Source organism: Pseudonaja textilis, chromosome 4 (assembly GCF_049901715.1).
Source record: "Pseudonaja textilis isolate UNSWEBS1 chromosome 4, rPseTex1.2, whole genome shotgun sequence".
In the NCBI taxonomy this organism is placed as follows: Eukaryota; Metazoa; Chordata; class Lepidosauria; order Squamata; family Elapidae; genus Pseudonaja; species Pseudonaja textilis.
Window position 1 is genome coordinate 91,430,577 of NC_141993.1, and position 23,106 is coordinate 91,453,682.

Genomic DNA, 23,106 nt, shown 5'->3' on the forward strand with positions numbered 1-23,106 from the left:
AGAGAGAGAGCGAGCGAGAGAGAGAGAGACTGGCCGAAAGTCACCCAGTTGGATTTCATGTCTTAAAGCAGAACTAGAACTCCCCGTCTCCTGGTGATTGGCCCAAAGTCACCTAGTTGGCTTCCCTGGTTAAGGCAGGACTCGAACTCATGGTCTTTCGTTGTTGTTTTTTCATCCCCTCCCCCTTTCCAACCCCTGGACTTTCCCTTCTCATGGGACCAGTTTAAGTGTTGGAATGGAAGGCCTTCCAACCGGGCCAGAGAAGCAGTTCCTAAGCAGGCCAGAGGGGGCCCCAGAGAGCAAAGGAAATCTTTTTTTTTTTTATGGACTTTTTCGATCCCATCAATCTTCCCTCTAATAGCAGTTTTCATATTCCTTTTGCAAGTAAACTAGCAAAGAGAGCTTGAGATCCCGGCATAGGATTCCAACTCTGAAATTAAACCTCCTGAAGGACGCTCGGAGAATCCATCCTTTGCCTGGAGCTTCAGAAGGTGGAGTCGTGGAGTTGAGTAAAAATAGCAAAATAGGGTTTTTTTTTTGCAAACTCCGGCCCCAATAAAAAGCTTTTCCTTCCATTCTTAACCGTAAACCTCCAGATAAGCCAGTTTACCGTAATTATGTGCCCTTTGGTCATGAAAACAAGCCAAAGGGACGGGTGGAGCCAAAATGTCATCATTTCACATGCTGAAGTGAAACACTGCCTGCTTTTTAAATTTTAATTTTATCCGTAGATAAAATGTCTGCCTATTTCTTTTATAATAATTAAAAAAAAAACATTGCAAAGTACGATTCCTGAATTAACAGTCTTTTGAAAGCAAATACTGATGAAGAACGATTATTATTATATACTTTATTCATTAAACATGAAACCGTCAACTGAACATTCAAAAATGCATCAATAATAATAATAATAATAATAATAATAATAATAATAATAATATCATCTTTGGTGAGATTCACAGCCTTTTGGGGCTCAACAGCTCGAGTCCTAACCAGGGACCTAGCAATTGTTCAGGTAGCGCCGGAGGATATAAGCTGTTCCAAGTAGGGTGGTTTTTTTTGTAGAATCGGGTTATTCAAGTCTGATAAATTCAGAATTTCTAAATAGCGAGGCAGCCCTTTTAGGTATTGCTCCAAGGGCTCCAATTACAATTGGGATAACACACAATTTCTTTTTCCAAACTTCAATTTGTAAATCCTGATACTTTGTGATTTTTTTCTTGCTGCGCGTCTTTAATTTGTACATCACCAAGTATTGCGATGTCAATGAACCAAACCTTTTTCTTTTCAACTATTGTTATGTCCTGTATGTTGTGGGCCAAGTGCCTGTCCATCTGAATAATAATAATAATAATAATAATCCAAAAAACTCTAAATGATGTAGATGATTGCCCAAATTATTATTACTACCTCTAAATGCCAAGCTAATTATATATTTATAATTAATATATTGTATATAATTAGCATGGCTTTTAGAAGGAAGCCCAGATTCACTTAATAAGCATGTTACCAACTTAAAAGCTGTTTTTATTCACTTAGTAGCTGTGTCCAGAAAGTTCGTAAAATGGGACAAACCATTCACTTAACTGTCTTGCTGAGCAACAGAAATTTTTGACTAAGTTGTGGTTGTAAGTGAAGGCCTGATTTGGGCCCAAATTAATTTAAGCTTCAAAATTTTATTTCAATTGTATTTATAGCTATTAATTTTCCATTTTCCATCACCTCCTTCTCAAACGCAAGCTTTGCAAATGCTCTAGAACAATATTTTAGATTTGGCTATTTCTTCGCTCCTGCGTATTTTGTAAGATGAGATTCTGAATCAAGTTCGATTAGATATTTCTTGTTTATTTCCTATTTCTTAAGCACCCATCTCCGGCAGCGAGGGGCCCCTGGGCACTATACCGTGGAATCAATATATAAACCACATAAAACATTCATATTAAAATATTAAAATTAACTTTAGCTTTGTATTTAAAAGGTATTTTTTTAAAAAAAAAACATTTCTCTTCTATGTGTTTATTTATAAGATGTGTTTATATTTATATGTGTTTCTTATATTGAATGTGGGAAAAGCGAAGATAGCTGTTAAACTGGCATTCAGAGCTTAAATTTCTCTCCCTGTTTTCAATAATCTCCTCCTAAAACCCATGCTCTGCAAATGCGCTGATGCTCACGGTGTTCATGGATGAACCCCAAATGCTCACTTCTGTTTTGCAGAGACCAAACCGAATCCTAATTAAATGTTGGTCTTCAAAAACCCCTTCCCCAAATAAAATGCATGTCGGATGATCCCAGAGAGAGGAAAAATAAAGAGAATCCCTTGAGGAGAAAATAAAAATCACAGGCCAAATTATCTGTGTGTGTGTGTGTGTGAAGGAAGGAAGGAAGAAGAGGGATAAAGGGAAGGAATGAGGGCAAAGGAGGGAAGGAAGGAAGGAAGGAAGGAAGGAAGGAAGGAAGGAAGGAAGGAAGGAAGGAAGAAAGAAGAGGGAGAAAGGGGAGAAATGAGGGCAAAGGAGGGAAGGAAGGAAGGAAGGAAGGAGAGAGAGAGAGAGAGAGAGATTGAGGCATGCAGGCAGGGAGGAAGAAGAAGGAAGGAAGGAAGGAAGGAAGGAAGGAAGGAAGGAAGGAAGGAAGGAAGGAAGGAAGAAGAGGGAGAAAGGGGAGAAATGAGGGCAAGGGAGGGAAGGAAGGAAGGAGAGAGAGAGAGAGAGAGAGAGAGAGATTGAGGCATGCAGGCAGGGAGGAAGAAAGGAAGGAAGGAAGGAAGGAAGGAAGGAAGGAAGGAAGGAAGGAAGGAAGGAAGGAAGGAAAATGGGAGGGAAGGAGACAGGAAGACATGATAGCAGTCCTTCCAATATCTCGGGGGCTGCCCCCCAAAGAAGGGGGAATCAAGCTATTCTCCAAAGCACCTGAAGGCCGGACAAGAAACCATGGATGGAAACTGATCAAGGAGAGAAGCAACCTGGAATTGAGGAGAAACTTCCTAACAGTGAAGACAATCAACCGGTGGAACTGCTTGCCACCAGAAGTGGCGGGTGCTTCATCAGTGGAGGCTTTTAAGAAGAGACTGGACAACCATTTTATCTGAAATGAGATAGGGTCTCCTGCTTGAGCAGGGGGTTGGACTAGAAGACCTCTGAGGTCCCTTCCAACTATTATTATTATTATTATTATTATTATTATTATTATTAGTAGTAGTAGTAGTAGTAGTAGTAGTAGTAGTAGGCCCTTCTGTTCGGTGCCCTTTGGCTCAAAGTAGGCCCCTAAATTAATATATTAGCCTCTTCTTTCTGAGGCAATAAAAACAGAAGAGCAAAATTCTGCCCAGAGAATGGGACAAGATCATTGTCAGATTTCCTTTGGAACAAAATAAATAAATAGCTGTACAAGGACCACGTGGAAGGTTAAGCCCAGGCTGTTTTAATTCTGGAGTCGCTTTCCAAAACAGAATAACAAGATTTGGAAGGTCATCTTGGAGGTCATCTAGTCCAACCCCCTGCCCCAAAAGCAGGAAACCCTTCTATTATTTCAGGCAAAATGGCTGCCCGAACTCTTTTTGAAAACCTCCAGTGATGGAGCTTGAGACTTTCAAGAAGAGATTGGACTGCCATTTGTCAGAAATGGTGTAGGGGGGAGGGGGTTGGACTAGATGACCTACAAGGTCCCTTCCAACTCTGATTATCTGTTATCACCCACAACTTTTGGAAGGAAACCATTCCACTGAACGAATTGTTCTTGCCGTCAGGATGTTTCTCCGTAGTTCTAGGTTGCTTCTCTCTCCTTGATTAGTTTCAGTTAAAATTCAGTTAAGCTGCTAGTCCTTAAGTGGAGTTCCTCAGGCACACAAGGCTTTGATAGTCCCGGTGGACAGTTTGTGAAGGCTGGAAACGGTTTTTGGAACAGAACAACCCCCTTGGCAAACCTCGGCACAAATCAAATTTTTGAAGGGCACGCAAAATGGCAAGAGCGGCCCCTTGCCAAGCTGGGCGGCATGCCAAGTCGAAATAAAATTTTATACCGGGATAATATACAGGGATTCTGTTTATCCAAACCCCTGCATGTTATCACTATATACCATTTTATTAATCAACCGTTTTATTTTGTTGATCCAAAGCCCTGTAGGGGTAAATAGAATAAGCGAGTTGGAAGGGATCTTCCGAGGTCATCTAGTCCAACCCCCTGCCCAAGCAGGAGACCCTATCCCATTCCAGCCATCCAATCTCTTCTTAAAAACTTCCAAGGTTGGAGCACCCACAAGTTCTGGAGGCAAAAGTGAGAGAAACCAGGCTTCTGTTGAGAGCCAAAGGGAGTGATTTTCCATAAGCCAGGATTTGGGGTAGGCTCCAGGTTTGTCCCTTTTGAAAGCCAAAGCTGGTCTCTCCCCCAAACGGGGCGTGGGGGTGGGAGTGGGGGGTGCCAAGCCGCGGGAGACCTGCTGGCGTCTCTCGAAGGCCTGGGCTGGGCAGGGTGTGAAATACAGAATCCCCGCAGCTGTTGGGCCTAAAAGCCATGGCAGGCTGCCTGGGCCTCGGACGGCAACAACACAGCAACACCCGGGTGCCACTGCCAAGCCTCCTCGCCCGCTGTCGAATCAGAGGTTGTCGAGATGAGGGGCTCGTCACAAAGAGAGAGAGAGAGTGGCAGACAGTGCACGGTGCTACGTCAGAAGAGGAGAGGGGAATTTAGGGCATCTCTTCTCTGTTTCTATTTCTCACTCTTTCTTTCAATTTCTCTCTTTTTCTCTGCTTCTCTTTCTTTCTTTCTCTCTCTCTCTCTTTCTCTGTTTCTTTCTGTTTCTCACTCTCTTTCTCTTTCTCTTTTTCTTTCTCTTTTTCTGTCTTTCTGTCTCCACTCTCTCTCTTTCTCTCTGCTTCTCCTTCTTTCTTTCTCTCTCTCTGTTTCTTTCTATTTCTCACTCTTTCTGTTTCTCTCTCTCTTTCTATTTCTCTATTCTATTTTTCTTTCATTCTGTCTCTACTCTTTCTCTCTTTCTCTCTGTTTCTATGCCTCAATCTTTCTATTTTTCTTTCTTTCTAGCTTTCTTTCTTTCTCTCTACTTCTCTTTCTCTCTGTTTCTTTCTATTTCTTTCTTTCTGTCTCTCTCTGCTTCTCTTTCTCTTTCTCCCCCTCTCTTTCTCTGTTTCTTTCTATTCCTCACTTTTTTTTCTCTCTCTCTCTACTTCTCTTTCTCTCTTTCTGTTTCTTTCTATTTCTCACTTTCTATTTTTCTCTGTCTTTCTCTCTCTCTCTCTGTTTCTTACTCTTTCTATTTCTCTCTTACTATATCTGCTTCTTTCCCTTGCTTTCTCTCTCTTTCTGTTTCTTTCTATTTCTCACTCTTTCTATTTCTCTCTCTTTTTCTCTTTCTCTCTCTGTTTTTCTATTTTTCACTTGCTCTCTCTCTCTCTCTCTCTCTCTCTCTCTCTCTCTGTAGAGGCCCTGAATTTGCAGGGTGGGGGGAGAAGCTGGCAGGAAGCTGGGTCTCGGGGTTTGCGCTTGGGCACCGTCTGCCAGTCTCCTAAAAGGGCTGGCTGAGGGTGCCACCCAGCCCAGATGCGAGGCTTCAATGGGAGTGAATGAGTTGCATGAAGATGGTTGGTGGAGAAACCTCTCCTGATCTGTTAAAAAGCTTTTCCTTTTCTTCCCTTTATTTTCTTTTCTTTTTCTTCTTCTTCTCTTTTCTCTGCTCCTTTCTTCTTCTTTCTTTCTTTCCTTCCTTCCTTCCTCTCTCTTCTTCATTTTTTCTTTTCTCTTTTTGTCTCTCTCTTTTCTTGCCTTCCTTTTTTCTTCTCTCCTTCCTTCCTTTTTTACTTCCTGTTTTCTTCCTTCCCTCCCCTTTATTTCTCTCTCTCTTTTCTCTCTCTCTTCTCTTCTCTTGCCTTCCTTCCTTCTTTCTCCTCCCTCCCTCATTCCTGCTCCTCCCCTTCCTTCCTTCTTTCCTTCCTTCCCTCCCTCTTTCCCTCCCTCTCATCTTCCTTCCTTCCTCTCATCTTCCTTCTGTCCTATTTTTCTTCCTTCTTTCCTTCCCCTCTCTTTTTCTTTTTCTCTTTTCTCTCTTCTTGCATTCCTTCCATCTATCTTTCTTTCTTTCTTTCTTTCTTTCTTTCTTTCTTTCTTTCTTTCTTTCTTTCTTTCTTTCTTTCTTTCCATCTTCCTTCCTTCCTTCCCTTTGATCTCACCTCCTTCCTGACCGTTCCTTTCTTCCAATTTCCCCCCCTCCTTTCTTATTTATCTTTCATTCGTCCTTTATTTTTTAACCTCAGTGAAGCAATTAAAACGAAACAAAACCCAAAGAAATACAATTTGCCTGACATGGCAATCTCTTGGTCTTGTTAGGGCACGAGTCAGGAGTTAAATGGCAGTTTTTTCTTCCTTGGCAAACTTTTCCGTGGCACAGAGAACCCGCTCTTAAACCGAAAACACGTCTTTTAATCAGCTAGGAACACGCTCAATTAAAACTATTATAGAAACATTGCCCGTTCTTGGGATCGAGCTGAGATGAGTGTTTTGTTGACGGACGCGCTGTACATTTCCACCAGGTTTTATAAACCAAATTGGGTTGTGTACATAGCACTTCACACACAAATGCACACACACGCACACAAACGCACACGCCTCCTCCTCCTCCTCCTCCTCCTCTCACCCACTTCTGGATTCTCATCTCCTGATTATTGCTGCCGTCCAAAGAGGCCGTGTGCTACGCCTGCCTGGCCCACAAATCACAGCTCGCAACTCTGCCAGAAACTTTCAAACAGAAAATCCTCCCTTTTCTTCTTCTTCTTCTTATTATTTATTATTATTTCCTGAGAATTAAAACCATGAACCTGTGGAACGACGACTTCCTTCCAGAAGTTGTAAGCGCTCCAATCACTGGTGGGTTTTTTTTTTTTATTAAAATAATAATTAAAGACTGGACAGCCACCTGCCTGGAAAGGCATGAAGATGTCCTGTTTGAACCGTGGGCTGGACTAGAAGACCTCTTGAGGTCCCTCCAGCTCTGTTATTCTCTGGCAATCTAGAACCCCAAAGTTTCATCCTTCTCCTTCGAGAAATATGAGCCCTGTTTGCTAACTAACCCCGTGAAATATTATACAACGTGGAGTTTGCACATGGGATGAAAAACTCACCCTTGTTTTTAACCCCGTCAACGCCAATTAAGCCATCACTGGGGCGTGTTTCACACTGGGCTGCTTTCGTAATGCAGGTTTCCTGGGTAGCCGAGGTTCCAAATTAAATCTGGTTTGTTTTGTTCTTCTTGTTGTTGTTTTTCCCTTAGGGAATTTCAACCAGGGAGCATTATAAAAAAAAAAAAGTTTTTTTTTTTCTCTCTCTCTCTGCGAAAAGTCAAACTTTACTTCATTCTTTGGTGGGAAGGAGGAGGGTGAATTTGGGGTGACTGTTAGCAGCACCCCAGTGGGAGTTAAGAGGAGGAAGGGGTGTGTATTTCATGCTTTTGGGGGGAGGGTAAGTCACACCTCTTGGTGCTGTTGGTCCTCTGTGATTGTATCATTGAACTATCAGCCAGAGGTTGCAGGAGGTGTTAAAAAAAGATTTTTTTTATCTTGCTCGACATTGAGATTTTTCACTGCGTTTGCTTTAGGGCTGGTAAACATCACGTGCGCTTGTTAAAACTGAAAAAAAAAATGATGGAGGTTTTATTTTATTTTATTTTTATTTTTATTGCCATCCAGCTAACCATCTCTTTTGCTCTCTGGCTCTCTTTGTCCTTGGCTAAGAAGGAGCGAAATGGGGAACGCTTTCCCTGGAACGCTGTTGCAATATCGGCGAAAACAAACTTATCTTGATGGTGCATAATAATAATAATAATAATAATAATAATAATAATAAATCTGGGTGTTTGCCAAGGAGCTGGTTAGGATTTGAAATCATGAAAAAGCAAACCGAGTTTGCAGGATTTGGGGCCTCCATGATATTGGGGTTCCCCCCGGGAGGAGACGGTTAGAAATTTGGGAAGGTGGACGATTTTTGAATTTGAATTTTGGCTTTTTTCGTGCTGTCTCTTAAGGATGCTTCATATACAGTGGTGGGATTCAGCCGGTTCTCACCGGTTCAAGAGATCTGGTTGTTAACTTTCGGAGCAGTTAAGCCTCTGAATTTTGATCCTGGGATCGATACAATGATTGTAAGTGGGAAAACCGATCATAAGTCACTTTTTCCAGTGACGTCATAACTTCGGATGGTCACTAAATGGATGCAAAGTCGAAGACGACCTGTATATGAATCTACAGGGGAAAGAGTTTGACTATTTTATTTAACTCTTATTGAATTGTGTATTAATTAAAAGCAACATTTTCGATTGGGCTGTCCCCTTCCTTGACAGTGTATATGCAAACAGATTTTTGCAGGATTTTTGTCCAGGTTGTTACGAAGCTCAACAGAAGACACCGAATGTTAAAATTTGGGACGACAATTGACATTTTAATCCTATATTATCGTGCTGTCTTCTAAGAATGCTTCGTACACACGAATATTCAGAAGGGGCTATTTTCCTTTAATTGCATTCGAATTGTGAGAAAACATGAAACAGTATTTCAGATCCAACTTGTCCCCTCGCTGCCTGTCTGTTTTGCAAGATTAATTCGCATTTGTGTTTGATTTGGTGTTATTTATTTAGATACCCTGTTTCTTGGCCGTCAGAGAGGGGCTTTGGAGGCTGCATGTACAATGCAATCAATATCTGGGAACAACATAGAACGCTCCCATTAAAATATGAATATGAATTTAAGCTTCAGAATTTTATTTCAATTGTATTTATTAATCTGGCACGTAGAGTTCATTCATGTTCTCCATTTTCCATCAGCTCCTGCTAATAGCCGAGCTTTGAAAAATGCTCAAATGCTCTGGAAACAATATTCTGGATTTGGCTATCACCTCGCTGGTGCCCCGTTTTGGAAGAGGACTGTGAATCGAGTTTGATTTGATATTACTGTTTCGTATTTTCCCTTTCTTAACTTCCCGTCTCTGTCAGAGAGGCGTACTGGGTGGCGTACCGTGGAATTAATATATAAAAAACAACATTCACATTAAAATATTAACCTTCATTTAAGATTCAGAATTGTATTCAAATTGTAATATATTTTTGTTTGTTTCTTTTCTATGTGTTTATTGTAATCTGTCCAGAAAGCTTTGGCTCTCGATTGGTAATTTTTATTTAAATAAAGTAAAAAATAAAATATGCATTATGCCTACATGTATGTATGTATGTATGTATGTGTGTGTGTATATGTGTGTGTGTATGTATGTATTTATATATATATGTGTGTGTGTGTGTGTGTGTGTGTGTGTGTGTATGTATATATGTGTGTATGTATATGTATGTATATGTATATATGTATGTGTTTGTGTGCGTATGTATATATATATATATATATATATATATATATATATATATATATATATATATATATATACACACACACATACATACACACATATACATACATACATACATACAGGCATAATGCATATTTTATTATTTACTTTATATATATATATGGCATTCAGCTTTGTTCGGGTATTTTCCCACGTCATTATAGTTGTGCTTTGAAAGTTGTAGCAACGTTTCGGCAGAATCTCATCAACCATCATCAGGCTTCTGCTCTGGTACTTATATATATATGTATATACACATTTTAATGCCTTTTCTTTGATTTATGCATTGCTCAGAGCAATGAGATGGCTGCTTGAACAGAGAAATAAATAAATTCTAGCTTCCTTTTGAATCCGTTTGCATTGCATATGTTCTCAAGTGAGTTGGGAATTATTTTTCCTGGCAGTTGGCTAACCTGACAATATATATCTTCAGGCTGGTGCTTTTGGCTTCGTGCTTGTGCTTTGCAATATATATATATATATATATATATATATAATATATATATATATATATATATATATATATATATTGAATATATATATATATATTCAACAGCTGTCACGAACACATTTTGAAAAGGTGGATGCCAATTTAATAAATAAACATAGAGTTCCGTGGATAAAAAATCCCTTTTCCCAGAGAAATCCAGCTCAGGAAATCAAATCAATACATACAAATATTTCATGGAAACTCAGCACTCAGTCCTGACTCCCAGCCATCCACCCAAAAAAGGCAACCTTACCTGTAACTTTACAAATTGGGGATTAAGACAGATTATAATTTTAATTCTCATGCCTTGACTTTTCCCCCTTTGTTCTTTTCTTCCTCTTAAAGTTATACAAAAGTTCCCGATGCCATGAAACATAAATAAAATGCAGGATTTCATTATTATTATTATTATTATTATTATTATTATTATTAAAAAATCCTTTTAACTCCTGAGTTTGCTAGACTACAACATAGCCCGAGTGGAGCTAGAAATATTTTTTAACAGGTTGGAAGCTGCATTCAGTCCTCAAAAGTCAAGGTGTATCTTTTAAAACAGGTATGTCTGGCTTTCCAAAGGCCAGCTTTCCATCCCTCCCTGCCAGGAATAAAACTCACTCGACCAAGTCCGGTCAGTTGCCTTGTTTTTGCTAAAGTTGCCTCAAGGCTTTAAAACTTTCATTTTCAGCCTGGAATGTCTTCCCTTTTTTAAAAAACTTGGCTCTCTCCACAGCCAGCCATGATTCAACCAGTGTATTAACTCATTGAATGCGATGGCCTGCGACTTCAGAATGGCCACTAACAAGCATAGCTGGGTTCACACGACAGGTGAAGCCCGAAACAATGGGATCGTGGGCAGGCAGCAGCTTAAAACACACACACACACTGAAATTGGTTGTGGAATTACAGCTCACTAGGATGATTTAATGGTTGTTTGCAAAGATTGGAAAGAGCTTTCATGGTTAAGGTGCATTAGGAGGAAACAGCAACCCCAGAGTCGCTGGAGGTCAGTTAATACATACTTTGAATAAATGATGGTTTGTTTAGCACAGTCAGCCAGATGTTTAGATTGGAATTGGCACGTCTAATTACCTCTCGAGCCCTTCCTTTGACAGATGTTGCTTCATTAAATGTAATGTTATTAAAGGGCTCGTGCTGATTTTGTCAAGGGCAGGAGTTCAAGGGGTTATTATTATCGTTGGTCACACAGTCAGCCAGATGTTCAAGACTGGCTTTTGTCCCCCCCGGCGAGTCCTTCCCAAAGATCCAGGATAGACAGATGTGGTCTAATAATATTTAAAGGACTCGCAGGATGTCAGCTGTTCTGATGTTTCAGTTCCACCTGCTTTTTGCAATTGACCGATGCTGACTTTTGTCAATGCCGTGGAGGCTGGAGCGGTTGCACGATTGTTGTTGTTGGTTGCACAGTCCACCAGATGTTCAGGCTGGATTTGGCCTTTTTGTACACTTAGGGAGTCCTTGTTTCGTGGCGTTCGTGGTCTCCTAGCGGGATGTAAGCTGTTCCGAGCCCAGCTGCCTTTTGCAATTGACTGATGCCGATTTTTGTCAATGCCCACAGTTGTTAACTAACAATTTAGGCTGGATTTGGCATTTTTTAATCCACCTATCAAGTTATTTCCAAGTGGAGATTGGATGCAGTTAAAGACCTCATTGCAGGATGTCAGCTGTTCCGAGTCAAGCTACCTTTTGCAATTGACTGATGCCGATTTTTGTCAATGCCCACAGTTGTGAACTAACTATTTAGGCTGGATTTGGCATTTTTTTTAATCCACCTATCAAGTTATTTCCAAGTGGAGATTGGATGCGGTTAAAGACCTCATTGCAGGATGTCAGCTGTTCCGAGTCAAGCTACCTTTTGCAATTGACCGATGGGGTTTTTGTCAATGCCGGCGGAGCTCAAGTGGTTCTGTTGCACAGTCAGTCCGATGTTGAGACCGGATGTGGCATTTTTATCTACGTCTTGGGTCCTTCCCAAGGACCTGGGATGGGCTAATGTTGTGTTTTGATAGTGTTGATAGTTGCTGGGATGGATGTAAGCTGCTCTGAGTGGAGCTGCCTTTTGCAATTGACCGGTGGTGAATTTGTCAATGCTGCTGGTATTCAAATGAATATCCAGATATTTTGGGATTGCACCCAGGCGCCTCTTAGTATTGGTACTACCACTTTGATTTCTTCTGCAGCGTCCCAGGGTCACATGACCCCCTTTTGCCACCTTCTGACCAGCCAAGTCCGTGGGGAAGCCAGATTCACTTAACAACCATATAACTAACTTAACAACCACGGCGATTCACTTAAGAGTGGGGGCAAGAACGGTTGTAAAATGGAGCAAAACTCATGTAATAAATGTCTCATTTAGCAACATAAATTCTGGGTTCGATTGTGGTCATACTCAGGAGTACCTGTACTGCCACGTCCTCATTATTATTATCTTGATTATTACTACCTGTGTTTCCCTGAAAATAAGACCCTGTCTTATATATATTTCTTTGCCACCAAAAAAAGACACCAGGTCTTATTTTCAGGGGATGTCCTCCACTGACTAACCTCAATTGCATGCGTTGCCCCCGGCCTCCTTTTCGCTGTTAGAGGCCTTCAGGAACTTCTTCTTCTGCGGCTGGCAAGGCCTCTGAAGCCGATAATGGACTTCTGGATCGATCCAGAGCTTTGTTCTCAGCTCCAGAGGCCTTCAGGAAAACCTTGCCAGCCTTGCCGGCTGCAGAAGAAATGGCCAGGCAGGTGTCAGGGTGTGCAAGGCCTGGCTACACCTGTCCAAAGGTAAGTAGTAGGGCAGCTCCACCTCCCCTCATCTCCACCCTAGTTTAATTTCTACCTGTCCACTCTGGAGTGGGAGGGATTTTAATTAGGGCTTATTTTGGGAGTAGGGCTTATATTGGGCGCACACGTACAAATCAAGCTAAGGCTTACTTTCAGGGTAGGTCGTATTTTGGGGGAAACTGGGTGTATTGAAAATCAGACACAGGGCATTCAAAAAGGAAAGCGTGAAGTTTTAATCACCATCTGGAGGGGAAGTTGCTCATTTCTAGCAAGATTCTGTTTCTGGAAAGTCCATTCACTTTCTTCCTTTTTTGTTTTTTTTTCGACAGAAACTCTGAATTTTTTTAAGAAAGGGGAATGAAACGCGGCGGAGCTGGCCAGCCGATTTCTCCATGTACAGGACCCGCCGGAGAGGTGTCTGGTTCCTTTTTTTTTTCCCCTCCTCTCCGAGCCCCGTTTGCGAAAGGAGGGATAGAGGATGCTCGCCTCAGTCTGCGCACAACGGCCCCTTTGCAAAGAGAAAGCGAAGGCCTCGCGAAGTTGGGCTGTGGAAGTGAAAGGCAGGCACCCAAGTGTTTGCAAAGTGATTTCACTGCGGAGTGAAAACCATCTGTGGTGTTTGCATGAACAGGTTTGTGCATTTTGATATTATTCTGATCCACCCATGGATTAAAAGACCCCGTGTCACAATTATCATTGTTGTTGTTGTTGTTTTGCCATCGATGGTTGCAAAGCTTTCATCCTGCTATTTAATTTTAATTTAATCAGAGCTGGATTCTGTCCTGGATGTAGTTTCCATCCGTTGCTTCCTGCCCTGCCTTCAGGTGCTTTGGAGAATAATTTGACCCCCCCCCCTCTCCTTTGGGGCAGCCCCTCAGAACAACAGAATAGCAGTTGGAAGGGACCTTGGAGGTCATCTAGTCCAGCCCCCTGCTCAAGCAGGAGACCCTATTCCATTTCAGACAGGTGGCTGTCCAGTCTCTTCTTCTTTTTTAAAATACATTTTATTTGTCATATTTCACCATAAAAACACATTTCCACTCTTTACAGCATTCCAGTTACAGTGTTCACTTAGAATAGAATAGAATAGAATAGAATAGAATAGAATAGAATAGAATAGAATTTAGAATGGAATGGAATAATAGAATAGAATAGAACAGAACAGATACTGGATGAAGAATAGAATAGAATAGAATAGAATAGAATAGAATAGAATAGAATAGAATAGGATTCTTTATTGGCCAAGTGTGATTGGACACACAAGGAATTTGTCTTGGTGCAAATGTTAATATGTTACATTAACATACTTTATAAATATATCCATTACTATTTCTATACAATTATATACTTATCTCTAAAGATAGGCTATAGCAATATTTATAGATAGATAGATAGATAGATAGATAGATAGATAGATAGATAGATAGATATAGATATATAGAAATAGATATATAGATTAAATAGATAGATAGATAGATAGATAGATAGATAGATAGATAGATAGATAGATAGATAGATAGATAGATAGATCTAGGTATGTTCGGGTCTTTTCCTGTGTAAAGTTAAGAGTATCTTGGCGACGTTTCAGTGAGGTCCCACTCGCCATCCTCAGGCTGGTGCTTTCAAACACCTGAACACATCTAGACCTACATACCTGTACACGTGAAAATCTATGAAAACAAATACACACACACACATACACACACACACACTTCTTACTTTACTATATCTCCTACCTACTTTTCATATAGCTCCTTTATATCTTCTTTCTAGCCAATTATACCAAATATTCTAAATTTTATAGTACTCTGTTTCTTCTCTATCTTTTAATTCCACGGATTCCATGTTAATTTCTGCACACTGAAAAACTGCTTTTATTATCATTATGTCTCTTCTTAAAAACCTCCAGTGATGAGGCATCCACAACTTCTGGTGGCAAGCGGTTCCCCTGGTTAATTGCAACCTCAGAACCAGCAAATCTGATGGAGAATTTCAAAACCATTTTTGCTTTTCGTTCCTTCGCTGTCTTCATCCAAGGAAATTGAGCAGCTGGGTTATTGAGCCAATCTCTTCCAGAGCCCCAAAGTAAGAACGAGATCTTGACATAGCAATTCCTAACTTGCAAAACCTCTCGTAAAAGAGCCATTCAGGGGAAGGTTTCAAACTCTTCAAAACTGCAAACCCATTATTATGAACAAAATAAAATTGATAGGAGCCCTCCCCAGAAATAAATCTAAGTCCTTGATTTTTAATAATGCAATACGAATGCACTTTTAATATTGCAGTGTATTTTTTTTTAAGAATGTCATTTTAATGTAACGCTATCCAGGAGATAGTGTCACCATTGTTCATTTATTAGCTGTTTTTATAGTTCAATCCAGTCTAAGCATCTGGCTGACCGACTACAACAACAACAATAAAATAATAAATAAAACACAATAAAAATTAAAAACATAAAATAGCAACGAGTCCTTTAACAACCACATTTGCCTTGGGAATACATACAGCTGGACAGAAATGCCAATTCCTGTCTGAACATCTGGCTGTGCAACAAACCATAATAATTTATGTATTTATTCAGCATTTTAATGCATATTTTCATGCATATTTATGGCATAAAAGATGGACTTACAAGGTATATTAACATAATAATAAACATAACAAATAAATAAATAACAGCCTTGTTTTATAAAAAAAATACTTAGCTTGGAATTGCTTATGTTCTTAAGACTATCTTAATAATTCTTAGGACTGGAATTATTCAATTTCCAGGCTGCAAATCTAGGCTGCAAATCTAACTAGGATTACAACAATAATAATATTTGAATTTATGTTCCACCCAACTCCAAGCCATTATGATCTTACAGGTTTTTCCATTCCTAGAGCCTCTATTTAAAAACTCCTTTCATTTGGTACATTCGTGCAAATGTTAGAACAAACCAACATCCCGACGAAACCAGAATTGGATGTTAGGAAAGAGGAAATTGGAAAAGGAATATAGGAAATTCATATTGTATTGCAAGATCGTTGCGTGCAAAACATTGGAAAAGCAATGCAAAGCCTACAGTGGAAACCAGGATTTTAAAACTCTCAGAGCTGGCAGAGGTAGTGAAACTGACCGGTTTGGTCACTGAGGGAAAAAAAAAAAAAACCATAAAAAGTTTTTCAAAAATGAAAATGAAATAAAGAGTGAAAGCTGATATAGACTTTTTTGCTTAAAGAAGTAAAAAAAAAGAAACAAATTGAGCATTTCAGGATTTGGAGATTAAAAATGAGACTTGGAAAAAGTTTCAGAAGACAATTGTTTGAGAGAAAGACGGGCCAAAGGCCGCAATTTCTACCACAATTTCTGTTTTTGTTCCCTTTTGTTTCCTTTGTTTCTTGTTTTTCTATTTCTGATTTTTCTTGTTCCTGTTTGTTAGATTTTATGACGCTGAATTTCTTCTTTGAGAGAGGGAAAATCCATCCAGATTTTATTCAAAATTGTTCCTCTCTTGACTGACACCTGTCGCCGAGCAGCTGATGGGTCTAACGCACGTAATCACCGATCTTTGATACCCATCCGTCCAATCACATACAGTGGTCCTTGACTTATGACCAAAATAGGGCCCAACAATTCTGTGGCTAAATGAGACATTTGTTGACTGAGTTTTGCCTCCATTTTACGACTTTGTTGGTTGTTAAGTGAGTCACATGGTTGTTAAGCAAATCCGGCTTGCTAGAAGGATGCAAAAAGGAATCACGTGACCCAGGGACACTGCAACCGTCATAAGTACGAGTCAATGGCCAAGCCACTGAATTTTTTTTTTTGGTAAAAAGTTTTTTATTTTTATCTTTTACAAACATCTCTTTTGGTGAATGGTGTGATTCTAGGTTTTTACCATTCCATACAAACGAGACCATCGTTACATATTTATCTTTCATATTCAGTTTATTATCGTATCATTGCATTTTCCATTTTCTGTAAACATTCTTCTATTTTTCACACTTATTTTATCCATTTTCAAGTCATATCTTAACATATCCTGTTTTTCTTTAATTGTAAACATATCTTTTTTATATAATATCTTAAAATTCGTATTTCTTATTCTATGTTCATTATGCTTTTATACTTTTATCTGTCATATTTGCAAGTTCATCGCACACTCTTGTTTCATTATTCAATAAATTCCTTCTTAATTTCCAAACATTTCCCCCCTTAATTGCCCATCTGAGTGCACCACCCTTTTGTCTTATACATCATTCAGTTTACTCCCCTTTAACCATATTAAAAATTCCCATAATATAATCATTTTTAGTTATCACCTAAACGCTACATATCACGTATACATTTTAGGTTAGATTCCACATGGTATTCTATCCTTTACCTTCAAAGTCATGTATTATTTCAAATACATCGATCTTTTCAGCTAATTGTAGAAACCGATATTAATCTTTTTAGTACAATTCTCATAGTTGATTTGAAGTGTATCCTTAGCCAAGCCTCTGAATTTGGATCACGTGAACTCGGGGATGGTGCAACGGTCGTAAGTGTGAAAAATGGTCACAAGTCACTTTTTTCAGTGCCGCTGTGACTTCAAATGGTCACTGACAAACAGACAAACCCCATTTCTGACAGATGGGAGTCTAAACAGATGGTCGTAAGTTCGAGACTGTCTCTATCTCCCATCCTAGGCCCCTGATATTGTTCATGGGCAACCAAGGTATCACACACAGCTAGTCCTCGAACTTACGACCACAACGTGTATGTGGCCAAACGAGAAATTGGCTAAATTGGTTAACGACCTTACTTGCCACCGTTGTTAAACGAATCGCTGCCATTCGTAAATCCGTCACACCATCATAAACACGAGTTCACTGGCCAAGCCTCTGAATTTGGATTGTGGGGAATGACACAGTCGCTAAGTGTGAAAAACTGGTCTTCAGTTCCGTTTTCTCAGTGCCGTTATAACTTCAAACCGTCCCTAAATGAACAGTTGTAAGTCAAGGACTTGGGTATCCCTGAATTAATCAAGGCACAGGGACTGAATGTCCCGGGATTTTCCCCTCCTCGTAGGTTGCTCTCTATAACTTGCACAATAAACCCTTTCGAAAACCGATTTTTGACTCATATTTTCATTTTCAGCTACAGCAGCCAAAAGTCCAGGCTGCAATTTTCATTTCTGCTATCGCTTCTCACCGTGATGAAGCCGGTTCCAAAAACCCATCACATCCTGGCATCAAAAGGGGTGGAACGTTTTAATTTCAGATTAACAGAGTTGAAAGGGACTTTGGAGGTCATCTAGTCCAACCCCCCCCCCCCAACCCAAGCATTTCTGACCGAGGGCAGTCCAGTCTCTTCTTGAAAGCCTCCAGGGATGAAGCTCCCACAACTTCTGAAGGCAACTTTTGTTCCATTGAATATAGAATAACAGAGTTGGAAGGGACCTTGGAGGTCATCTAGTCCAACCCCGCCCCCAAACCCAAGCATTTCTGACCGAGGGCAGTCCAGTCTCTTCTTGAAAGCCTCCAGGAATGAAGCTCCCACAACTTCTGAAGGCAACTTTTGTTCCATTGAATATAGAATAACAGAGTTGGAAGGGACCTTGGAGGTCATCTAGTCCAACCCCCCAACCACGCAAGCAGGATACTCTACACACCATTTCTGACAGATGGCTGTCCAGTCTCTTCTTGAAAACCTCTATTATTCCTCGTCTGGCCTTCAAGGGTGCACACGGCTGGCTCCTATTTAGCTGGTTGTCCACTAAGACTCTAAGATCCCTCTCACAGTTCCTGCTATTGAGCCTGGTTTCAGCCAGTCTGTATGGGTCCTTTTTACAGGCCTTAGTTCACTTAATGTTCCTCTTGCTTGCCAGGATAGAAACAGAACAGAACAGAACAGGAGAACAGAATTGGAAGGGACCCTTGGAGGTCATCTAGTCCAACCCCCTGCTTAGGCAGGAAACCCTATCCCATTTCAGATAAATGGCCGTCCAGTCTCTTCTTAAAAACTTCCACCGTTGGAGCGTTCACAACTTCTGGCAGCAATCCATTCTACTGGTTAATTATGCTGACTGTCAGGAAGGATTGGAGGAAAAGATTGGAGTTGCAGTGATTATTCTGCCATAATAATCAATGAATAAGGTGCTTTTTTTCTTTCAAGGGGGACCTGGACTTCCTTGATTTTTATTTTGATGTTTCGCTTCTCATCCAAGAAGCTTCTTCAATTCTGATTGTAAGTTCTGTCAGTTCCATTCCGTCAGAAGTGAAGAATAGAATAGAATAGAATAAATATTGGAATGAAGAGAAGAATGGAATGGAATAGAATGGAATGGAACGGAACGGAACGGAAGGGAACGGAACAGAACAGAACAGAACAGAACAGAACAGAATAGAATGAAGAAAATTAATAGGAATACAAGAGAAGAGAATAAATATTGGAATGAGGAGAATGGAATGGAATGGAATAGAATAGAATAGAATAGAATAGAATAGAATAGAATAGAATAGAATAGAATAGAATAGAATAGAATAAATATTAGAATGAAGAGAATGGAATAGAATAGAATAGAAGATTACAAGATAATAGGTATAAGTATAAACATAGTTATGAATACATGAAATGGATACATAGTTTATTTAGTTATTTAGTTATTTTTGTCAATTGCTTACAAGATAATAGGTATAAGTAAAAACATAGTTATGAATACATGGATACATATAAGAATAATAAAAAATAAAAGAAACAATAGGATAGGGACGGTACGCACGTTGGTGCACTTATGCACACCCCCTACAGTCCTCTTAGGAAAGGGGTGAGGTCAATAGTAGACAGTCTAAGGTTAAAGTTTTTGGGGTTTGGGGAAGAAACCACAGAGTCAGGTAGAGTGTTCCAGACACTGACCACTCTGTGCCTGAGGTCGTATTTCCTGCAATCAAGTTTGGTGCGATTAACCTTGAGTTTGTATCTTTTGTGTGCTCTTATATTGTTATGGTTGAAGCTGAAGTATTCAACTCCCAGAATCCCCCAGCCAGCCTGCTTTAAGAGGGATGGACTTCAACTCCCAGAATCCCCCAGCCAGCCTGCTTTAAGATGGGTGGATTCTAGCAGTTGAAGCCCACCTATTTCAAAGTTGGCAAAATTGAGACACGCTGCTCTCTGTTGTGAGGAGGAATTCTGGGAGTTGAAAGCTGCCACAATTGCTAAAAGCTATCTCAACCCATAGTAAGTGGGCGGGAAGAATGAGGCTGTAGTGTTCTCAACTTCTTCTCCAGAACTGCCTTATTACATATAAATCTCAGTTGACATTAAACATTGAAACCAGATTTGTTCTCAGGCCGGGCCTTTCCTGCAAAGTTTTTGCAAAAATATTTTTAAAAGATTCTTTAAAAAGATACCTTCAGTTGTGCACCACTTGAACTCAGGACCCTGTTCAAGAGGGAGGCTTCCGCCTCCACTTTAGGAATGCCCGCATTTCAAACTTTGGCAATTTCCAAAATAACTCCGATCGTTCCGTTTTTATCCCTTTTTCAGTTATTTCTTGAATCCAATTTATATGCCACTATCCTGAGTTGACTCTTGAGTGGCAGATTTAATTTACTCAAATCGATCTAATTTTGGTTTTAATCCTCCACCTAAGGGCCCCAATCTGAGCCCCAACATTTCCGTGGCTAACCGAGACGGTTGTTAAGTGAGCCTTCTTGTCTCACTTGGACCTTCCCGCCACCGTTGTTAAATGAATCACTCCAGTGGTTAGTGGCTTCCCCGTGGACTTGGCTGGTCAGAAAATGGCAAAAGGGGATCATGTGACTCTGGACGCTGCCATGCCAGTTGCCAAGCCTTTGAATTTTGATCACGTGACCCCAGGGATGCCAGAATGGTCATAAGTGTGAAAAATGGTCCTAAGTCGCTTTTTATTTAAAGGCTCCTGATCTCAACACTTAGGGCTGTGATGGTGGCACACAGAGCCATTTGGGTGGGCAAGTGAGCCCCAGCCAATCTTACCTGCACTGCGCATGCGCGCACTTCCCAGCTGATTTTCCGCCCGTTTGAGGCTGTTTTCACTCTCCTGGAGGCGCGAGGGAAGCCTCTAGAGCAGGGGTAGCCAACCTTTTTGGGCTCCTGTGCCAAAAATTGCGCGCGCGCTTGCATGCTCGCGCTCGAGTTCCAACCCCCAGAAGGCAATGCGTGCCTGCCCCATGCACGTGCACGCAATCCCCACCCCAAACTCACACCCACTGCCCCCTTACCTGCACTGCACCTCATAGCTGATTTTTGGCTGGTTTGAGGCCTTTTTCGGCCTCCCAAAGGCTTGAAGAAGGCTTCTGCAGGCTTTTCAGGCCGAAAACTAGGCCCGTTTCATCCCTTCCCGTTTTTCCGGAAAACGGGAAGGGATGAAACGGGGCCTAGTTTTCGGCCTGAAAAGCCTGCAGAAGCCTTCCCGAAGTGTCTGGGAGGCCGAAAAAGGCCTCAAACCGGCCGAAAAATCAGCCGTGAGGCGCACACATGCACAATGAGGTTAGTTTGCCTTCAGCTCGCATGCTGGCAGAAATGGCTCTGCGTGCCACAGGTTCGCCCTCACGGTTCTAGAGCCTCGGGAGGCTGCAAAACGGGCCTTCTAGAAATACCGGAAGTGCCGAAACGGGCCTGTTTTCGGCCTCCCGAGGTAGCAGAGGCTTCCCTCGGGCCTCGGAGGGTGAATACAGCTTCAAACGGGCCAAAAATCAGCTGGGAGGCATGCACATACACAGTGCAGGTAAGGGGGCGGGTGGAAGGGTTGCATGTTGTGGTGTGTACTTTCAGCACACCACAATCCAAAAGGTTCGGCATTTCTTGTGGGGTGCATGTATGATATATTTATTTCAACATATGTTCCGTCCAACCTGGGCATACGTCTAACCCAAACCCAATTTTTGTTCATTTTAATTCTAGTTTTTATGAGGTTGTAAGCTGCCAGTGGTCGCTGGCTAGCGAGATGAGCGACAGATAAATGAAATTAAATGGGATTACTTTCCCTTCCTTTTTTTCCCCCCAAAACTGAGTTTGTTCCAAACGGTCAACAAAGTCTACAAATGTCAATACTGAGCAAATAATGCATTTATTTGATACCAACAGATCTCGTGGGTTCAAGCAGGATTCCGTGGATCCCCCAATGTTCTCGCTCAAGGTCGGCAAGAGAATATCCATTATTCTTTCTTTTGGGGGTGCGAATTTGAGCGTCGGAAGCGGAGACCAGAAGGTGGCTTCTGTGATGGGCGGAGCTTGGACCACCGCGCGCCTGCCATTTTGACTTTTTTGACTTCACCTGGGTCTGAGAAGGCAGTGGGACTTACCTGTCCTTCACCGAGAGGAATAATTGCATTGTGCAATATATATATATATATGTATGTATATTTTTAGGACTGCAAGGAAGTGAACAAGCTTTTAAAGCACTTGGGAAGACAATGCTTGATTAAACCTGAACGATCAAGTTGATGGGTGAATTCATCATCATTGTTTTGCCTTTTGTACTTGATCCTCTAAAAATGTTCCTTTTCTTTATTGTTATCGAATAAAAAAATATAGAAGGTTGTCCTGTTCCCAAGAAAATCTCTTTTTGCTTTTTTTTTTGCTTTTTGCTTTTTTTTTCTATTTCTTTCAGCAATTTTTCTCTGTTTTTTTTTCTTTCTTAGTCTCTTTTGTTCTCTCCAGTCAAATCTAAAGCGGTGATATTTAATACTTGTTGCATCTCGACTAAAAATTCACTTCATCTCTTAAAAGACAGAATTTAGCAGACCCCACAGTTTGAAAATACTTAGGTCAGATTTAGCAGACCACAGCTTGAGTCAGACAAGATCATGGGTAGTCCTCGACTGACGACAGTTTCCTTTAATGGCTGTTCAAAGTTACAACAACACGATTTTAAAAAAAGGACTGACGACCCTTTTCCACCAGTGCACCATCGCTATCTTCACAACTGCAGTGATCCGCTTAACAACCACGGCAGGAAAAGTCATTAAGTGGGACAAACTCGCTTGACACATTTTTTTTTCACTTAGCAACATACGTTTGTGGCTCAACTGCGGTCATATGTCGAGGGTGTCAGGGCTCCAACAAATCCGCCCCCCGTTCAAATCATTAGTTTCTAGCCTCATCTCTCGGAGTAAAAATAAAATGATTTAGTAGGAGTGGCCATGTCGGCATTAGCGGGATGCAACCGACACTAAAATATATCAATCGTTTCCCCCTTTGGTCTTTTTAGCTGCCAGAAGGCTACGTACCTGTATATGAAGACAGATTCACCTGACAACAGGTGTTTTGAGCTTAAAAAAAAAAAAATTAGCAACCGGTTCTCTGTCCAGTTGCTGGGTGGACATAACTATGGTGGGCGTGGCTGAGTTGGCCTCCTGCACCATCCTGGCCTGGGAGTGGTCTTTTTAGAGTTGCCAACAAAAACGGAAGGGGAGCA

General features: G+C 40.9%; 1 long non-coding RNA gene across 1 annotated transcript in view; it reads left to right on the forward strand.

Moving 5' to 3' along the window:
• LOC148125948 (uncharacterized) overlaps nt 1–22,229 on the forward strand; it is a 25,922-nt gene extending 3,693 nt beyond the window's left edge. Inside the window, exons 2-3 of the long non-coding RNA XR_015743656.1 lie at nt 13,009–13,310; nt 21,774–22,229. This is a non-coding gene — a long non-coding RNA (uncharacterized LOC148125948). The remainder of the gene's footprint in view (nt 1–13,008; nt 13,311–21,773) is intronic.
• Nucleotides 22,230–23,106: the final 877 nt, after the last annotated feature.